Here is a 17,820-nt window from a genome sequence, read left to right as displayed (position 1 = left end):
GTACAACAGATTTTACAGTGTAAAAAAAGTCCACAAAGCATTCCAGCTAACAACATTAGAATTGCCACATTAGGACAGACTGATTGTGCATCTCATTCAGTACCCAGTGCCAATTTCAGATACTTCAAATGAACGTACATAATACATCTAATTGTGCAATAATTATTATACAAGAGGGCTTTGAAATGATATTTCACGCGGCATTCTTTGATTCTTTAAATATATTTGTGTTTAATAATATTTATCTAGAACACTTTCCTTAAGTGTTTGCTTTAAAATATTCTTGTATGATACACCTGTTCCTTTTTCCTCATGCTTTTGTGTGTTCCAGATAATCATGTCCACGTGTTTTTCATCATGGTGATGCAGCCAGATGGTTAAATTTTAGATTTACAGCTTACTTTACAAAAAAAATATTCTGCAGGCACTTACAGATCACTATTGTATTTACATGCACTCTACAAAGAATTTATGATGATAAGTTTCAAAATATTTTCCCTATATTTTATTCTTAGTGAAGTCCTCTTAAAATAGTACACTAAAACTTCTATAGAACAAATAACCAGCTTTATCAATTTGCTTTCTTTATACATTGTAAAGTAAAAATAAAAAAAGTTTCTCAGAAAAAAAATAATCAAATGCTTAGAAATTTAGGCCTCAAGAAGTCAACAGAGTCCAGCCTCCAGCACTGAGACAGGACCAAGTAAATCTAGACCATCTCTTGTTACCTGGGGTTTTGCTGAACCCAAAGCTCTTGATAACTTTACTCTCTGCAAGGCGGTGGCAAGCAATAAATCACTGGGGACACGGAATGTCTGGACGATAGATAGTTGATTCAAGTGAGCAAATGAAAGTGCTTTCAATCAAAGCTTCCACTTTATTTAGTCTCCAGCACTTACACACATCCACAACAGGTTAGTGGAGCACCTCAAATTAACCTCACATTAATATTTACCTGAGGCCTTGAGGAGGTCTCGAGTGGATATCTGAAGACTTCCCATGGACAGCCTTCCAGCTCCAGGGGAACTTGTGAGGTGTTCAAGAAATGTTCAAGGTGTCCCAGTATTCAGGTGTCCAGCGAGTTCAGATCTTTTCCTTTTTTTATACCCAATGTTAGTATTACGTGGCTTATTCATCAAAAAATCCTGCTGAGCAGAAGTTAAGAATGGTGTTTTCTGGCCTGTCAGGCAGGGAACTTTCCATCTGTTAACCAGACGAATTTCACATAACAACAGTTAACTATTGCCAGTCTTCCCATCTTGCACAACTGGATGCTTCAGCAAAAAGCTCAAGACAGGAGGGCACAGGGTCACATTTACTCCTCATGGTCACTCACTTCCCCATCCCCTCCTGGTCTGTTAGTTGCACTAAGGGTTTAGAAATGGCCTCTGTTTAGCAGCTTTCAGCAATAAGCATAACAATTGGTATTCTAGGCATGGGCAGTGGTCTACGCATGTTACTGGGCTCCCAAAATATTTCCCCCTCCTATACCCTGACAAGGTATTTGTCCAATATTCTATTAAAAAACTCTCATGATGTGGATTCCACAACATCCCTTGGAAGCCTATTCTAGTGCTTAACTATCCCGAGAGTTAAAAAGTTTTATCTATTATCTAAAATAAATCTCGCTTGCTACAGAAAAAGCCCATTCCCACTTGTCCTACCTTCAGTGGACACAGAAAACAATTGATCCCCATTCTCTTTGTAAGAGGCCTCAAGTTAAGACTATCAGGCCCCTCCTTAGTCTTCTTTTTTTCAAAACTAAACATGGCCTGTTAGCTCTTCCTCATCGGTCAGGTCTTCTAAACCTTTTATCATTTTTGTTGCTCTCCTCTGGACTCTTTCTAATTTATCCACATCTTTCCTAAAGTGCGATGCCCAGAATTGGACACAGTACTCCAGGTGAGGCCTCACCAGTTCCACATAGAGTGGGACAACTACTTCTCATGGCTTATCTATGACACTCTTGTTAATACACCCCAAATTAGCCTTTTTCTCAACTGCATTACATTGTTGACTCCTGTTCAATTTGTGATCCACAGTAAACCACAGGACCTTTTCAGAAGCTATTCCCCATTCTGTGGCTGTGAATTTGATTTTTTCCTTCCTAAGTATAGTACCTGAGTTTGATAGTTCTTAGTTAACATCTGCAGCCTGGGCAAGTGCTGGCACCTGGCCTGTCAGCATCACAATCACGACCTCAGGCTGGTGGGAATAAACATTTCTGAGTCGTAGGCATTGATTTTTACCTTTTTCATAAAAAATAATCACGTGCTCTTTGCCACGAAGGGCAGGCTATGTCTGGTGATGAAGCAAGGCAGTTGCTGGCGTGTGGCATTTCTAAAACACTAAGCACAACACAACATCTATACATGCTGTCAGAGTTCTGGACAACTGCACCTCCCTTCCCTCTCTGTGGTCCAGCAAGGGCACTCACTGTCAGACTTCCATCTCCCAGCTGTCACCTCTCTTGGCTGCAGACCCATGTCTCTCCCTGCCCCCAACTGGGGTATTTCCAGGGTTCACAGCTCCCTGCCCACACTGTTATCCCCAGCAAAACACAGGCTGCCTAAGCAGGCTTGCTTTGCCTTTAACATCAGAGACGTTATAAGCAATCTCCTTCCTTAGAGGTTTTTAAGGTCAGGCTTGACAAAGCCCTGGCTGGGATGATTTAACTGGGAATTGGTCCTGCTTCGAGCAGGGGGTTGGACTAGATGACCTTCTGGGGTCCCTTCCAACCCTGATATTCTATGATTCTATGACGATAAACAGTGCAAGTGTCTATAGTTACCACACTGCTCATTCTAAACCAGCACATTTATTCTTAAGTAAGGATTACAGAGAAAAAAACAGTTACTAATCGTTCACCATTGCCTCCATTTTGACACGTAAGTAGCTCTGGTAGAAGGCTTCTCCCTAGGATTTAGTCATGGAGCCTCCAGGCTGTTAAGTGAAGGGCCCACAGTTTTGCGTGGAGCGGCCAACCATGATCTTGGGAGATTGAGTCCGGGTGCTATGGGAGCAAAACTGGGGGTGCCACTGACAGATCCAATAGGGTGGAGAACCAGTGCTGGTAAGGCCACACTGGAGCTATTAATATAACTCAGGCCTGGTCCTGTTTGATCTTTAGCAGCAGACTAAAAGCAGAAAATTACAGCCTGCTTAATTCATTTAAAAAGATTTTCAGTCCAAAAGCCATCTCACCTCTTCGCATCTGAATTCAGTAACTAGAACTACAGAAAATCAAGTTTGCATAAAACAGCCCAGGAGAACACTCCAGCCAATTGAGACACCTACCCAGTGGGCTGGACACTATCCTAATGAGTGAAAGGAAGGTGCATAAAAAATGACTGTTCTTCACGTGAAGAAGGTTTGCTCTCATAACCAATGACCAGAGCCAGGCTATCACAAAGCAGAATAGATTCAGGCTGATAATCATCGACAAGCTGACTTCCAGCTTCTCCTGAATAGGAAGAGGCTTTTAAAAGCTATCAAGGGGCTACCCTGTTGTCCAGAGTACATGCTCCAGAAGGCAAGGAAAGAATCTTTTGAAGACACCCTGGTCACCTCTACATATCCACTTCTGGCAAGTCTGAACAATGGACGCTGGCTTAGGCAGCAACAAAAGAATCTGTTAGACCCTTGAGGGAGTCACCCCCCTTCTCTTGGTCAGTTTGGGACTGCGATGAGGTAATGCTCGCCTGACTCTGAAGTGGGGGGGCGGGAAGCCAAGAGGAAAGAAAAGACATGATAAATGGGAGAGACATTTTGCCATGCTCTCTCTCTTCCACCTACATCTACAGACACCACCACGCAAATGAAGCTCTGATCAAAGGGAGAGCCTGACTGAAATGTAACCAGCCAGCCTGTGGTGAGAAACATCTAAGTGTGTAAGGACAATGAAAGTGTCAAATCAGCTTAGAATGCATTTTGCTTTTATTTCATTCAACCAAATCTGACTTGTTATGCTTTGACTTATAATCACTTAAAATCTACCTTTATAGTTAATAAATTTGTTTATTCTACCTAAAGCAGTGTGTTTGGTTTGAAGTGTATCAGAGGCTCCCCTTGGGATAACAAGCCTGGTACATATCAATTTCTTTGTTACATTGATGAACTCATATACGCTTGCAGCATCCAGCAAGCATAACTGGACACTGCAAGATGGAGGTTCCTAGGGTTGTGTCTGGGACCGGAGATATTGGCTAGTGTCATTCGTTTGCAAGTAGCTGGGAGCAGCTTACATGCCAGAGGCTGTGCGTGAACAGCCTAGGAGTGGGGGTTCTCACAGCACAGCAGGGTAAGGCTGGCTCCCAGAGTCAAGGGTTGGAGAGGCATAGCAGATCACTGGTCCAAATAACAGCAGAGGGGAATGTCACAACAGGGTAAACTCATAAATTGTCTGCCCTCTAAAACATTGATAGAGAGATATGCACAGCTGCTTGCTCCCCCAGCTATTAATCACTTATTCTGGGTATACTGATAAACAAAAGTGATTTTATTAAGTATAAAAGGTAGGATTCAAGTGGTTTCAAGTAATAAGAGAAGAACAAAGTAAGTCACCAAGCAAAATGAAGTTAAAACATGAATTTGGGCGGTCATTGCGGACGGGGCCACTAGTCGGGCCCGTTGGGCCACATTGGAACTCTTGTTTAAGAGCTTGGTTCAAATGGACCAGTTCTGGGAGGGGGGAATGGGTAGGCCGTGTGTGGGAACCAAAACATCGATGGTTTGGGGTGGGGATGCCACCCAGGTACTATGACTAGGAGCTCCTCGTGGGAGTGGTCCCTGAAGAGGGACTGAAAGGGAGGGTGGATGGGAAGGGCAGAAATAAATTGGAGGGTATAACCCACTTCCACAGTGCTTAATACACAGCACTCTTAGGAATCTAGGACCAAGCAGTAAGTGGGAAAGGTGGTTTGCAAATATGGGGAAAATGGAACCTGGCATCCTGGAAACGAGCATGTTGTCCTTGAGCATCCCATCAAAATTCCTGCCTAGAACTCCCTGGGTTGCTAGATGGAGCAGGCATTGATGCAGAGGCAGAAGGAGGAGGAGGAGGAGGTCTATGTCTATAGTTCCAGTTCTTCTTTCTCTGCAGGTCCTGCAGTGGAGCAGGGGCAGAGTAACAGGAGGTTTGCTGTGGATAGAAAAGCTTTCTGGATGGGCCTGGAGTGTACAAGCCCAAAGACCTTAGAGTTGCCCTAATGTCCTTCAAGCCACGGAGCTTAGAGTAAGTTTTCTCCAAAATCAGCAAAGAATATTCAAAGGGCATGTCCTGTAAAGTGTGTTGGACCTCTTGTGGAAACCTTGAGGATTGCAGCCAAGAGATCCTGTGCCTGGCCACTGCAGAAGCCATGGACCTAGCCACCGAGATATATATCATATATATCCAGCACAGCCTGCAGATATATATATGTATGAGACTGGATGGGATCACAAGCCAAAGTAGTTTAACTGTGTTGACTATAATTTTCATTATCAAAATAGGGTCAATAACAATCCAAATGTACATAGATTCATACTTGATCAACCACAGGGGTTGAGTTCTGGGCAGAAGTTTGGATTGATGTTTGTCTATTCCAAAGCAGTTCATCCAGTCTCAGCTTCCAACAGACAAGGGATCACTGAAAGATAATTTTAACTCCTCTTTATAGAAAATTGTTCAGAAATTACAGAACCAGAATTAATAATTTGCAATGGAGATTGACTTCTCCTTTCACATTATCCCATGATCCATTTTTCTTACAAGCCCAATAAAGTTATAAATATCTTCTATATAGTTTCAGTTTCAATTAGCTATGTTATAAATCAACATTTCTCTGCCAGTGTCTAACTCACATGGCATCTCCTTCAGGTGAGTCTTGGGGACACAGCCAACACTGTGAGCAGAGCCTTACAAATACTGTGCATAAGCTGCAGCTGTTCTGTCCTGAAAAAATAAAACTAGTGGTATGTGCTAGATGCTAAGGTTTCTTGCTTAATATTACGTAGAATATGGATCCTTTTATCTTTAGTGCTCCAAGTGATCTATAGTGAAAGGAAGTAAAAAAGATGTGGGCAAATTGGGAGAGTTCAGAGGAGAGCAACAAACCTGATATGAAGCTGAGAAAACTTGACCTATAAGGAAAGGTTAAGAATTAACCATGTTTAATCTAGAGAAGAGAAGGCTGCCGGAGGATACAATAACAGTCTTCAAATATGTAAAGGGTTCTTATAAAGAAGAGGGTGATCAATTGTTCTCCAACTCCAACAAAGGTAATAAATCAACATAGCTACATTTAGGTCAATGGAGCTATGCCGATTTAGTTCAGCTGAGGATCTAGCCCTAAATGATTTGCTGATAAAGCAGAGATCATCAAGGATCAAAATCATGAAGAATGAAATTCACCCCTGTGCAAAGGGTCACCACAAGGCATATGTGACACTTAAGTCCCATATAAGCCCCCAAAACAGGGCTTCAGTGGAATCTGGAATTTAAATGGTGCATAGGTCTTGTTCTGCCCCCTGCACAGGAGTGTATTACACCCTAAAAGATACATAGATAGACCCAAACATAACAAATACATACGTTTTAAATCCAACTATTTGGAAACCACTTCCTTTCTTAATGCCTTGCCAGTGACCTGTGGGTGGGTCCCGCAAGCACTGCAGGGGCTGCAGAATTGGGACTCATGCCCCTAGAGTTTCATCCAAGATACCAGCTGTGGGAGACAGCTCATAACTATTTGTTTCCACCACTCTCTCTTGAGCGCTAGTGTTTGTAGGATCCGGCTCTTAGGGCCAGATCCTCAAAGTTATTTAGGTTCCTAACACCTACTGATTTCAATTGATGTTAGGTGTCTAAATATCTCTGCAGATCTGGGCTGTAGGCACCTAAAGATGCAGACAGGCAGTTGGTGAGACTTTCAAAAGCACCAACTCCCACTGATATCAACTCTTTCAACAGCTACAAGACAGAATAGAGTGTATAGTCAAAGACATTCATTTATTAAAGCCATGTGCATTGAAAGAGTTTATAAGTAAGGCTATGAGTCCATGATTTTATGTGACCTCTGCAACTTCAGCCCCAGGTGGCCGGGCTCCAGTTGTCAGCCCTGGACAGCTGGGGTCGGGCTTCCGCGCTATATCGTTTATTGCCTGTGTCCTGTCTGTGTTTTACTAGAAATACCCATGCCAAAAATCTTAGCCTTATTTATAAGTACCTCAGGTGGGTCTGAGCTAAGATTGCTACTGGGATGTGTAAGGCAAGTTTTGAGATCTACCTATTATCACAAGTGAATATCTGAACTGTAAGGGTCACCGAGAAGTTATATAAATTACCTTCAGTCACCGCTGCATTTCTTAAAGGGCAGGCTCCTCTCCCGCCTTGGAGTTCTTCACAGCCAACCAAAAAAGCATCCAAAACCGCTTATTACCTCTGAAAGTTTTATTTACTACCTTCACCAAAGCACCATTACAGTCCTGTGCAGCAGGTCTATTGACAGCTTGTCCTAACCCTCAGGCCTTTCCGGGGGGTGGGGATGACAGCACTAGAGAGATCTCACCACCCTGAGACCTTCCTTCCTCTGAGCTCTACTAGCTTTTCCCCTTTGCACGTCTTTCCTGCTCTTTTACCTAATCTATCCTTCCCAGCCGGTGGGATAATTAGTTCTTGAGCTCATCAACCCCCAGTCTGCTTAGGCAATTAAGAGAGACACCTGGGACACTGAGTACCTTTCCCAGATCCAAGGAAGAGTTCTGTGTGTCTCAAAAGCTTGTCTCTCTCATCACCAGAAGTTGGTCTAATGAAAAGCCCACCTTGTCTCTCTAATATCCTTGGACTGACACAACTATAACAACACTGCATATAGGCAATTAAGTACAATCCGTCTCCATGAGGCCTTTCCTAGTAGAGTTAATTAATGCTTAACTGATCAGAATGCTGGGTCAGCTAGTGACTTTCAGCACTCAGTCAACATTTCATTGAATGTTTTATGGAAATATGCTAATGAGTGTAAATATAATGTAACTGGAATATGCTTTATACAAAAGGTCTCTTGTAAGGTATCATTACAAAACTTATAATCTACTGAGTGTGGTCATCCTATTTGTATGAATGTATCATTCTTGTATCTGAAACTAGGAATATGAAATATAACTCTGAAGTCCTATTGTAATTATGCAAAGTGTGGGCCATTAATGGTGGTTTGAAATCTTGATGGCTCCCAATAACTAGGACAATTGGTTGTAAATGGCTGTTTACTTGTAAGCCTTCCTATATACCTGTGTGCCAGCGAGTGGGAAATGAAGTCTCACAGGACATGTGAACATGTTACATGATACTGGAGCCCATCTTAAACCTGGTGCTTTTCCATTTAGAAGGAGGAGTGGGGACCCAGAGATACAAAAGATTCCTGCCTTGTGCCAAAGCTATAGAAGGGGGTGGAACAGAACAAAGGGGGCTGTCAGTCATGAGAAGTCCCCTAGTTACCACCTGAGCTGGAATTGACAAGGATTGTACCAGGGGAAAGGATTGGGCCCAGACTAGGAAGAAGTCTAGTCTGTGAAAAAGGCTTATTGGAACATCTCTAAGGGTGATATTTACCTGTATTCAGTTTCTTAATGTATTAGACTTAGACTTGCATGTTTTGTTTTATTTTGCTTGGTAACTTACTTTGTTCCATCTGTTATTACTTGGAACCACTTCAGTCCTACTTCTTATACTTAATAAAATCACTTTTGTTTATTAATTAACCCAGCGTAAGTGATTAATACCTGGGGGAGCAAACAGCTGTTCTTCTCTCTATCTCAGTGTTATAGAGGGCAGACAATTTATGAGTTTACCCTGTATAAGCTTTATACAGAGTAAAATGGATTTATTTGGGGTTTGGATCCCATTGGGAACTGGGTGTCTGGGTGCTGGAGATAGGTGACCTGCTGAGCAGTTTTTGGTTAAAGTCTGAAGCTTTGGGGGCGTGCACCAGACCTGGGTCTGTGTTTGCAGCTGGCTAGTGTGTCTGGCTCAACAAAGCAGGGTTCTGGAATCCCAAGCTAGCAGGAAAAACTGGCTCAGAGGCAATTCAGCACATTAGGTGACAGTCCCAAGGGGGTCTCTGTGACCGAACCCATCACAATGATGTTAGAAGAGACATTTCCTATGTGCTTTATTATTATTCATAATAACATTACAGTCATCCCTGGAGGCCCCAGCCTAGACTTTGGCCCCATTGTGTTACAAATACATGGTAAGACATGGTCCCTGCCCTGAGGAGTTTACAGTCTAACTAAACAAAACAGACAAACAACATTTTTATTATCATCATCAGCTCCATTTTAGATAGGATGGACTGATGAAGATGAAATCACAGGGTACGGGGGGACCCACCTGGCCCACATGTTCCTCTTCTTCCCTGGAGGAGCTAAGCACTGGCATCTAAATATGGATCGAAGGATTCAAGTCTTAAAGTGTTGAAAGTAATGCGTAATCTCTTTTTTCTACGCTTGTTTCTGTGTTCAGTCACAGATACAATGCATACTGTTTCTATCTAAATATCAACATTATTGAATGAGACCCTCTGAGAAATCCAGAAAAGGGCCATTATTAAAAAAAAAAAAAGAGGTAAAAAAGAAACATTACAACAGTCAGGAGAGCATGCTGTTATGACTAGAGAAAAAAGACTGTTTCAGTAAAAAAAGACTGTGAGAAGAGGCACTCTGGATCCATTCACTGAGGAAACCAGCTGTGCAGCACGGGTGTTTTTCATGGAGATTTGAATCCTGGGTCCCGTGAAGCCAACCAGCTCTGCAACAGACTGAACTTTGGCAAGGAAACCTACTTCATTCGACAGGAAACGTAACTATTTAGCGTAGGCTCTAGTTCACATTTTATTATTTTGTTTTATATTATAACCATTTGTTTCCACCACTCTCTCTTGTTTTTAGTTGAATCTCTCTTCTTTCTTAAAGACCCTTTCTCTTATTTTATTATATTTTGTGTGGTTTGCAGGAGCTGTGATTTAAAGTAAAACTAATAAATTAGGGTACACTATCCTTTGGGGCAGAGGATCTGAGATCTTGGTGAATGTTAAGGATATCACAGGGGAATGCTTCCAAGGGACTCAGACTAGATGCACCTACTGTTAACCTGCAAGGCAGACAAGGCTGGCATAGCCCCAGAGAGAGTGCATGAGTGGCTGAAAGGCTGGTGGTGTTATGAAGCTGACATCCAATTAGCGCAAACAAGACTCTTTCACGCTGGAGGTAGGAGGTTACAAGGTGATGAACAGTGCTGGGTACCCCAAGAATCATCACAGCGCTACAAGTGGGTTCCACAATCTGGTCCTGGGTTCCACAATCTGGTCCTAACTTCAGAAGAGTTACACAACTCACAGATTTGGCCTGCGGACTTCTGCACTGGCTTAATACAAATAATAAAAACACGTAATGCACGTAATCCACCCTTCTCAAGAAATCCAGCCTTCCAGAGAATCTCAGGTCAATCTGCGTTCATGGCCTGTCACCTAGGTTCAGAATCACACACTCCTTCCTTATTGCATATATGATGCTGGCACCATGCCAGGTCTCAAGGAAACACTCACAAATCCAGAGCTGGATCACCTCTGTGTCAGTATTATTAAAATAGGTATAAAAATGTGTTTAGGACTTAGACTTTATGGAATCCTTGTAATTTGCTGCATGCATTAATCTCACTTATAATATCTATATTCCACGTTATAAGGTAATACTTAAGTGTTTTCTCTGTTAGGAGTGCAGTGTTTCAAGGTTATCAGACAGTTCAGGGGATACCGTAACGGGGGACGGTGTTAGGGCACTGCAAAGCTCTTCTGTCCAGCCATCCTGTTGCTAGGTGCTTGTACTCACCCATGCTGGCAGGTCTACCTGATTGGTTCCAACACAGAATGATGGCTTTGGACCTCTTTCCACAGTGGAGGGGGCAGGGTGGAAGAGTTCCAGCAGGAAGCAAACCTAGGACTAGCCAAGCTTGGGGTAGAGTTTAGAGTGGGGTTTATATTTTGTTGGAATTGTTTAAGGTAACAGTAAAGGTGAACCTTGGGAATGGTTATGTTTGGACTCACATACAGTATAGTGTGATTATACACCGCTTGGAGAAATGTGGGCACTCAACCCACTTACACAGTTCTGCATCCAAACCTTATCATGCAGGACGTTGGACACTTGGCAACAGCTGCTTGCATAATATGACAGATGCCTCAGTGCACACAGACCCACGTACCCCACACTTGAATGAAAATTACAAATGTAGTGAATGATTAAATATTAGGAAGAGACACTTAGATTCTGCAATAACCGGCACAATAGAAACAGACAGATAAAATAGATACTCTGTGAGATGCTGAGTGCCTCCTTGCAAGGTTGAGCTCTCTCAGCTCTGATTAAAGTTCAGTGGGAGTTGAGGGTGGTCATTATCTTGAAGGAGCTGCTCAGTGAGGTGCTGAGCTGTTGCTACGTGTGTATGGGAAACTGAAGGACCTTGCAATTTATTATGTACCTTTGACTACCTCATGTACCTCTGTTTACTAATTAATCTCCCTGGGAGTAATTCTAATGTCAAAACCACAAGTAAATTCAATCAGCTTTCATTTAATAATATTTAACTTTTATATAATCCTCGTTTATCCTTAAAACCTCAAAGAGCAGTAAAATATTGGGTAAGTATTATCATCCTCATTTTACACTTGGAGAAACAAAGATACACAAGTGTTAAAATGGCTTTTCCAATATCTCACAGCAATCAGCTATATGGTAGTGTTGGAAACAAAATCCTAAAGTACCGAATCCCAGTCTTCTACTCTGACCAAGAAAAAACACTCCCTCTGAGGGTTAAGAATAGAACACAGGGCTCCTGACTCCTCCTACTCTAACCACTCCAACACACTTCCATCCCAGAGTTAGGAGTAAAGTCAAGAAATTCTGACTCCCAGTCCTTTGAGCTAACCAGTAGACCACATCTATCACACAACCAGCTAGAGAAATGTTTCCTTCTTTCCCTCCAAATTATAGCAACCTGAGGTGCAGGCTGGCAACAGTGACAGTTCTCCAGCATGGTGTCCCCTCTGTGCTTGTTGCTAGGGACAATGAACTGAAATTCAATAAAGCAAAATGCCAAATCCTGAAAAAAGATACTTGTGTATACGAGGGAAATTCTATCTGAAAACGGTGTCCTGTCAGATCCTGCAGAGAATCTTAGGCCAGATCTACACTCCTGACTTTGGGTGGCATAAATATGTCAATCAGGGGTGAAGAAGTGTGATGCCAGAGTGACATAGCAGTTCTGGTAAATAAATCCCTCGTGCAGACTTATATTGGCCAAACTGCACTTTTACTGGTATAGCTTATTTTCCTATACTTTGCCAATGTAGCTGCATCCACACTAGAAGCCCTTTGCTGGTATAGTAGACCAATATTCCTATATTGGTAAAGTGCTTCTAATGTAGACATAGCCTAGGTATGGTGACTTTCTTGGGAAAAATCATAGATAATCTGAATGATGAAATAAAATACACAAGAAGATTGCTGCTTCAGGGAGTAGAAATGGATTGAGGAACCTGAAGCAAAGTTCTGGTTAACTAGTTAATGAGTTTCTTCTCTAGAAATAGATGGGCCAGTCACCTAATGCTCTATTGGGAGATTGCAACAGTGGGACTTCGTTCATATTTTGTTTTAAATAGTCTATTGATTTTCCAGTAAAAATCAGATGAAGGCATCCACATGCCGAAATGCAGATGTGGGCAGAATAAATGTAACTTTGCCTGTGTGTCCTCCTGTATCATTTCCTCAGGAGACCATAAATGCACTTTTTATGACTCCCTCTAAGATTCTTAACATTAAGGAATTATGCAATATAGCTTTTGAACTGACAAGCTTTTCAGCTGAATTTAGCAACCTGTAACTTTCAGATCTTGATTTCTGTCTATTTTTATGTGAACACAATCTCCTTTCCACAAGGAATTTTACACAAAAATGCCAGCTGTTGTCACCACCAGCATGAGCCCTAGTATAGACATGACTTCAAGCATTTTTAACCATCGTGAATAATGACACATAAAAAATGTCAGGAGCCACCAGATTCTTATGTACACTAGCGTTCCCACAGATACCACCGTGGAGACTTTTAGGTAAAATTCTGTAATTTAGACACAGCCTTAGATAGAGGAGTAAACCAAGACTCTCTTTCTCAGCAGAGCAATTTAGTAAACTCTACAACCATGAGATACCGTAACAATGTTGTAACCTTCCTCAACATTTTCCAGAGGAAATTGTTCCAGAAGTTGAAAAACTGCTGTTTATCTTTCACAGCAATAAGACTGTAAGAATTGTGTCTCTGGCTTTTTGTTGATTTACCACAGTGAAGAAAGGTAACACTGTATGACTGTTTGGCAGGAATTGTTAGTCCTTGATAACAGCCTCTGTGTAAATTATACCCAGACTATAACTTGTACAGTTGTGGGATTTGGCACCAACTAAGCTTGTCACATTCAATTTAGCCCAGGAATTGTGCTCTAGCTGTGCAGACTGATAGAGGGGGGAAAAAAACCAGGAAAAAAATCTAGGCTATGTATATCAAAGGAGTTTTCAGCAAAAGACTAGCATACATCAATGCACCTTTATATCACATAGAAGGGATATATCTTAGCAGGTTCAGATAAAACTGGACAAAAGTCGAAATCAGGGAATTACAACCTGCTCAATTCATTTAAAGATGTTTTCAAGTCCAAAGGCCATATGACTCATCTGCAGGTGAATCCAGTAGCAAGAACTAGAGAAAATAATTTTTGCATGAGACAGACCAGGAGAACTCTCCAGCCAATTGTGGCAGAAATATGTTATTCATCTATCAAGGACGCCCACTTTGGGGGCAGGACACTACACTAATGAGTGCAAGGAAGGCACATAAAAGATAGCGGCACAGGATGTCAAGTCGCTGTTCTTCACCTGGAGAAGGTTGCTCTCATAACCATTGACCAGAGAAAGGCTATCACAGAGCAGAGCAGATTCAGGCTGATAATCATCCACAAGCTGGCTTCCAGCTACTCCTGAATAGGAAGAGGCTCCATCTCTCAAAAGCTATCTGAGGGCTACTGTGTTGTCCAAACTACATACTTCAGAAGGCAAGGGAAGAATCTTTTGAAGATACCCTGGTCATTCTACATATTCATTGCTGGTAAGTCTGAACATGGTGAGCATTGCAAACAGTCATTGATTAAGTTTAGATAACTTCATAATACCACACAGTCACAGCAGAGCTTCTAAGGAAAGCAGTTGCCAAATCAGCAACATATATTGCTAGTACCGAACAGTGATTTGGGAACAATTCCTCAGATAATAACTTGAGTCCTAGGAAGAAATAGATCTCCTTGAGATAATATATCAGGGCACTAAAGCACTGACCATTGAATAACTTCTATTCATCAGTTCTTTAGCCAACATCTTGGGGACAGGATAGCTCAGTGGTTTGAGTATTAGCCTGCTAAACCCAGGGTTATGAGCTCAATCCTTGAGGGGGCCATTTAGGAATCTAGGCCAAAAATTGGGGATTGGTCCTGCTTTGAGCATGGGGTGGACTAGATGACCTCCTGAGGTCCCTTCCAACCTTGATATTCTATGATTTGATTTGTGGTGGTTTTTGCGTGCTTGGGGTTTGTAGCTTTGCATTTGTTGGGATTAAGCAAGGGAAGAAGAGCTGCTATCTAAGATGCTTGTTTGCCTGCAGGAATGCAATTGTGTTGTTGGGGGGGAGGGATAGCTCAGTGGTTTGAGCATTGGCCTGCTAAACCCAGGGTTGTGAGCTCAATCCTTGAAGGTGCCATTTAGGGATCTGGGGCAAAAATTGGGGATTGGTCCTGCTTTGAGCAGGGGGTTGGACTAGATAACCTCCTGAGGTCCCTTCCAACCCTGATATTCTATGATCTTAACATCTTTGATCAACATTTGGCTGAGATTCTGAAAGTATCCTAAAGGAATTAGGCACCCAACACCCACTGAATTTCAGTGGGAGCTGGGCAGCTCCCTTTGATGCTTTCTCTCTCTGTCCCACCCAACACATAAGCCACTATGAAAGGCTGGTTGGGTGCAGTCAGCATAGCAACATGGAAATCCCCCTACATGGCAGATTAGTCCTCAGTGACTGGTTAAGCTAGTGGTACTGTCACTTTGCCTTGCCAGAGCAGCACAAATTGGCCATAGTTGAGGCCAGGGTCTGGTCTGCTGTACCCTAATCCATGATAGAATGTTACCTCCAACACCATGACAATTGAAAGTTTCATTATTGTCCTTCACAAGAACATTTGACCAAAGGCCTTTTGAAATTAACAAGAGATGAGTCTATTATCCACTATTTTATGGACACCCTCAAAGAATTCTAATGGATTCTGTCTGTCCAATTTCCCTTTGCAGACACGTATGCTCATTTAGGTATTTCATAACTATCTTTATTGTCTCCACCAAAATTGCCTAGTACTGAAGGCAGGCTCTCTTCTCTTTAATTCCCAGGATCACTTTTAATGCCTGTCTTAAATATAGATACAATATTTGCTACCCTCCAACCTTATGGTATAGTGCTGATTTTAATGAGAGAACATTTATGTAAGGAACTCAAATTCTTCAGTCCCTTCAGAACTGTTGGAAATATATCACGTGGTCCTATGCTTGTTATTTAATTTGTCAATTTGCTTCAATCCTACTTCTTTTGACATCTCAATCTCTGAGAAGGCCTTGTCTTCATTATCTGAAAAGGGAGGGTACCTGCCACCATCATTACTGGTGAGGACTGATCACATACTTGATTTTAAAGGCCCTCATAATTCTCGTTTGAGCAGACTAAATCTCTTAGAAAGTCCACCAAACTTTTTATTTCATTTGATAGCAATTCACTGGACAGTGCTATTTGCTAAGAGGACCTTATCTAAATGGGTACCCAAGTATATCTTCTGTTATGCCCTCCTTAGCATGAAGCTGCAAGGCTGTCTCAACGTGCACTCAGTTAGAGGCAAACCTGCCAGAACTAGCTAAATCATACTTGTCTTCTCTGAGTTCATCAGCAAAGGAGCAATATGGTCATCCCTCCACGTGCTCCTGCAGCCTTATTGCTTGCTTGTGTTGAGAAACCCACCTTGGACTCTCTGCATTCCAGAACTTAGTTCTAAAGTGGGGGAGAAGCCCAATTCTACCTGCAGAGAAGGTATTTGTTTGTTTTGGGGATGTGGAAGTCCCTTATTTTATGCGGGGCAAAGATTTTTTCAAGTCAAAGTTGATTTTTCCCCCCTGTTCACAGTTAATATTCAGACTAAAAAGTCTCCCTGGTACTGGTCAGGTATCTTATTCTTCCCTACACCATTTCTAATATTACAACCACTACCAAGTTCCCATATCACTTTTAGCACTGCAGTCTTTTCTTCTTTAGGCTTATCCTCAAGCTTCTTAATCTTCAAGAATGAGAATCCTATGAAGAACATATCTTTAAAGAAGGGGATACTGTTGGGACGGTGCCAAAGTGGTGTGGCCATACTGAATGAATGGTGTGAGCATAACTTGACATGACTTAAACATGGCTGAATGGCAGCCTGGGAGCAGGTTCCCATTAAGCAGAAGCAGATTTGACAAAGGACTGGCAAATTCTGCATGTATGATCAATATTGAACCTATTGGTAGGCAAATATGGGCCCATGCAAAAGTAAATATCACATATATAAAGTTCCAGTATGAAGCACAGGTCATCCTGGTTATAATGACCTTACAGCAAGGACATCACGCAAAAAGCCAGAGTGAACGACTGATGAGTGAGTAAACATGGGGTGATTTTCCGTTCGGTACCACCCAACCCCCAGCCCCTTCTAAAATAGTAATTAGGTGAAAATTAGTAACCACACGCCCACTGGACATGCTTTTAAGACATGTGACTCCTTTGAGGGAAAAAGAGTATAAGAATCAAGCAAAATAAATTACTGTTGGTTGGGATTCCTTCACTGACACTTGAAGAAGCAATGCTGCCAGACAGAGTAGCCAAAACTGTGCTCCGTGGGCTCAAATAGGACTGTGAACCAGACAGGTCTCAAGGCAACCAAGGCCTTGACTCGAGGGAATCCAAGACAGACCAGAGGGCTGAGAAGTACAGACCAGGAGGGAAGAAGCCATCTATAAAATTGGTAACTACCTTCTCTGTTTGCCAAGCAGGAACTGCATGAGGCTAGCGCAGGACCGGTTCATGTATGTTTGTGAAAGAGAGACTCATTAAGAGAAATGTATAGCTCTTAATGTCTAATGTAGGAGTTATGTGCTTAATATAACCCCTTACCACTTGTGTAATTCCTTCTCAATAAACTGCTGGGTATTGCATATAATTACTGTAAACCTTTTTCACTGGTATGACAGTAATCTGCTCCACCAGGTGCCAGTAAAAATCCATTTCAGGGGTAGTAGCACCCCCTGTTGTCAACAGATATCACAGTAATTCTAATTTTTTGACATTATTTCACAGGCTTTTCACCCATCTGCCCTCTAAACTGGGTTTCTTCTTTGTGGAGTATCTATAGTTTTGCTTAGATAATTTCCCAATGACAAAGAGTTACAGCTGATCTTCTAAGGAAAAGTATTTGTTTAATTAGTAACAGATTATGGCTCACTTTAAGCTTTGTGAACATTAAGGAATTATGCAATATAATTTATGAACTGAAAATCTCTTCAACTGAATTTAGCACCCTGTAATTTTCAGATCTTGATTTCTGTCCATTTTTATCTGAACATAATCTCCTTTCCATAAGGAATTTTACACAAAAATGCCAGCTGTTGTCACCACCAGCA

The 17,820-nt window shown here is 42.0% G+C and overlaps 1 long non-coding RNA gene across 6 annotated transcripts in view; it reads right to left on the bottom strand.

The window, feature by feature from the left end:
• The window catches only part of LOC311514668, a 79,316-nt gene that overhangs the window by 28,477 nt on the left and 33,019 nt on the right, over nt 1-17,820 (bottom strand). Inside the window, exon 6 of one of the 6 annotated variants that reach the window (XR_014709906.1) lies at nt 9,368-9,415. The exons of the other annotated variants lie outside the window; for them this stretch is intronic. This is a non-coding gene — a long non-coding RNA (uncharacterized lncRNA). The remainder of the gene's footprint in view (nt 1-9,367; nt 9,416-17,820) is intronic. 6 annotated transcript variants of the gene reach the window in all.

This window comes from Lepidochelys olivacea (genome assembly GCF_965140295.1).
Source record: "Lepidochelys olivacea isolate rLepOli2 genome assembly, chromosome: 1".
Lineage (NCBI taxonomy): Eukaryota > Metazoa > Chordata > Testudines > Cheloniidae > Lepidochelys > Lepidochelys olivacea.
Note: the sequence above shows the minus strand (reverse complement) of the source record. Positions and strands in the feature narration are given on the sequence as shown.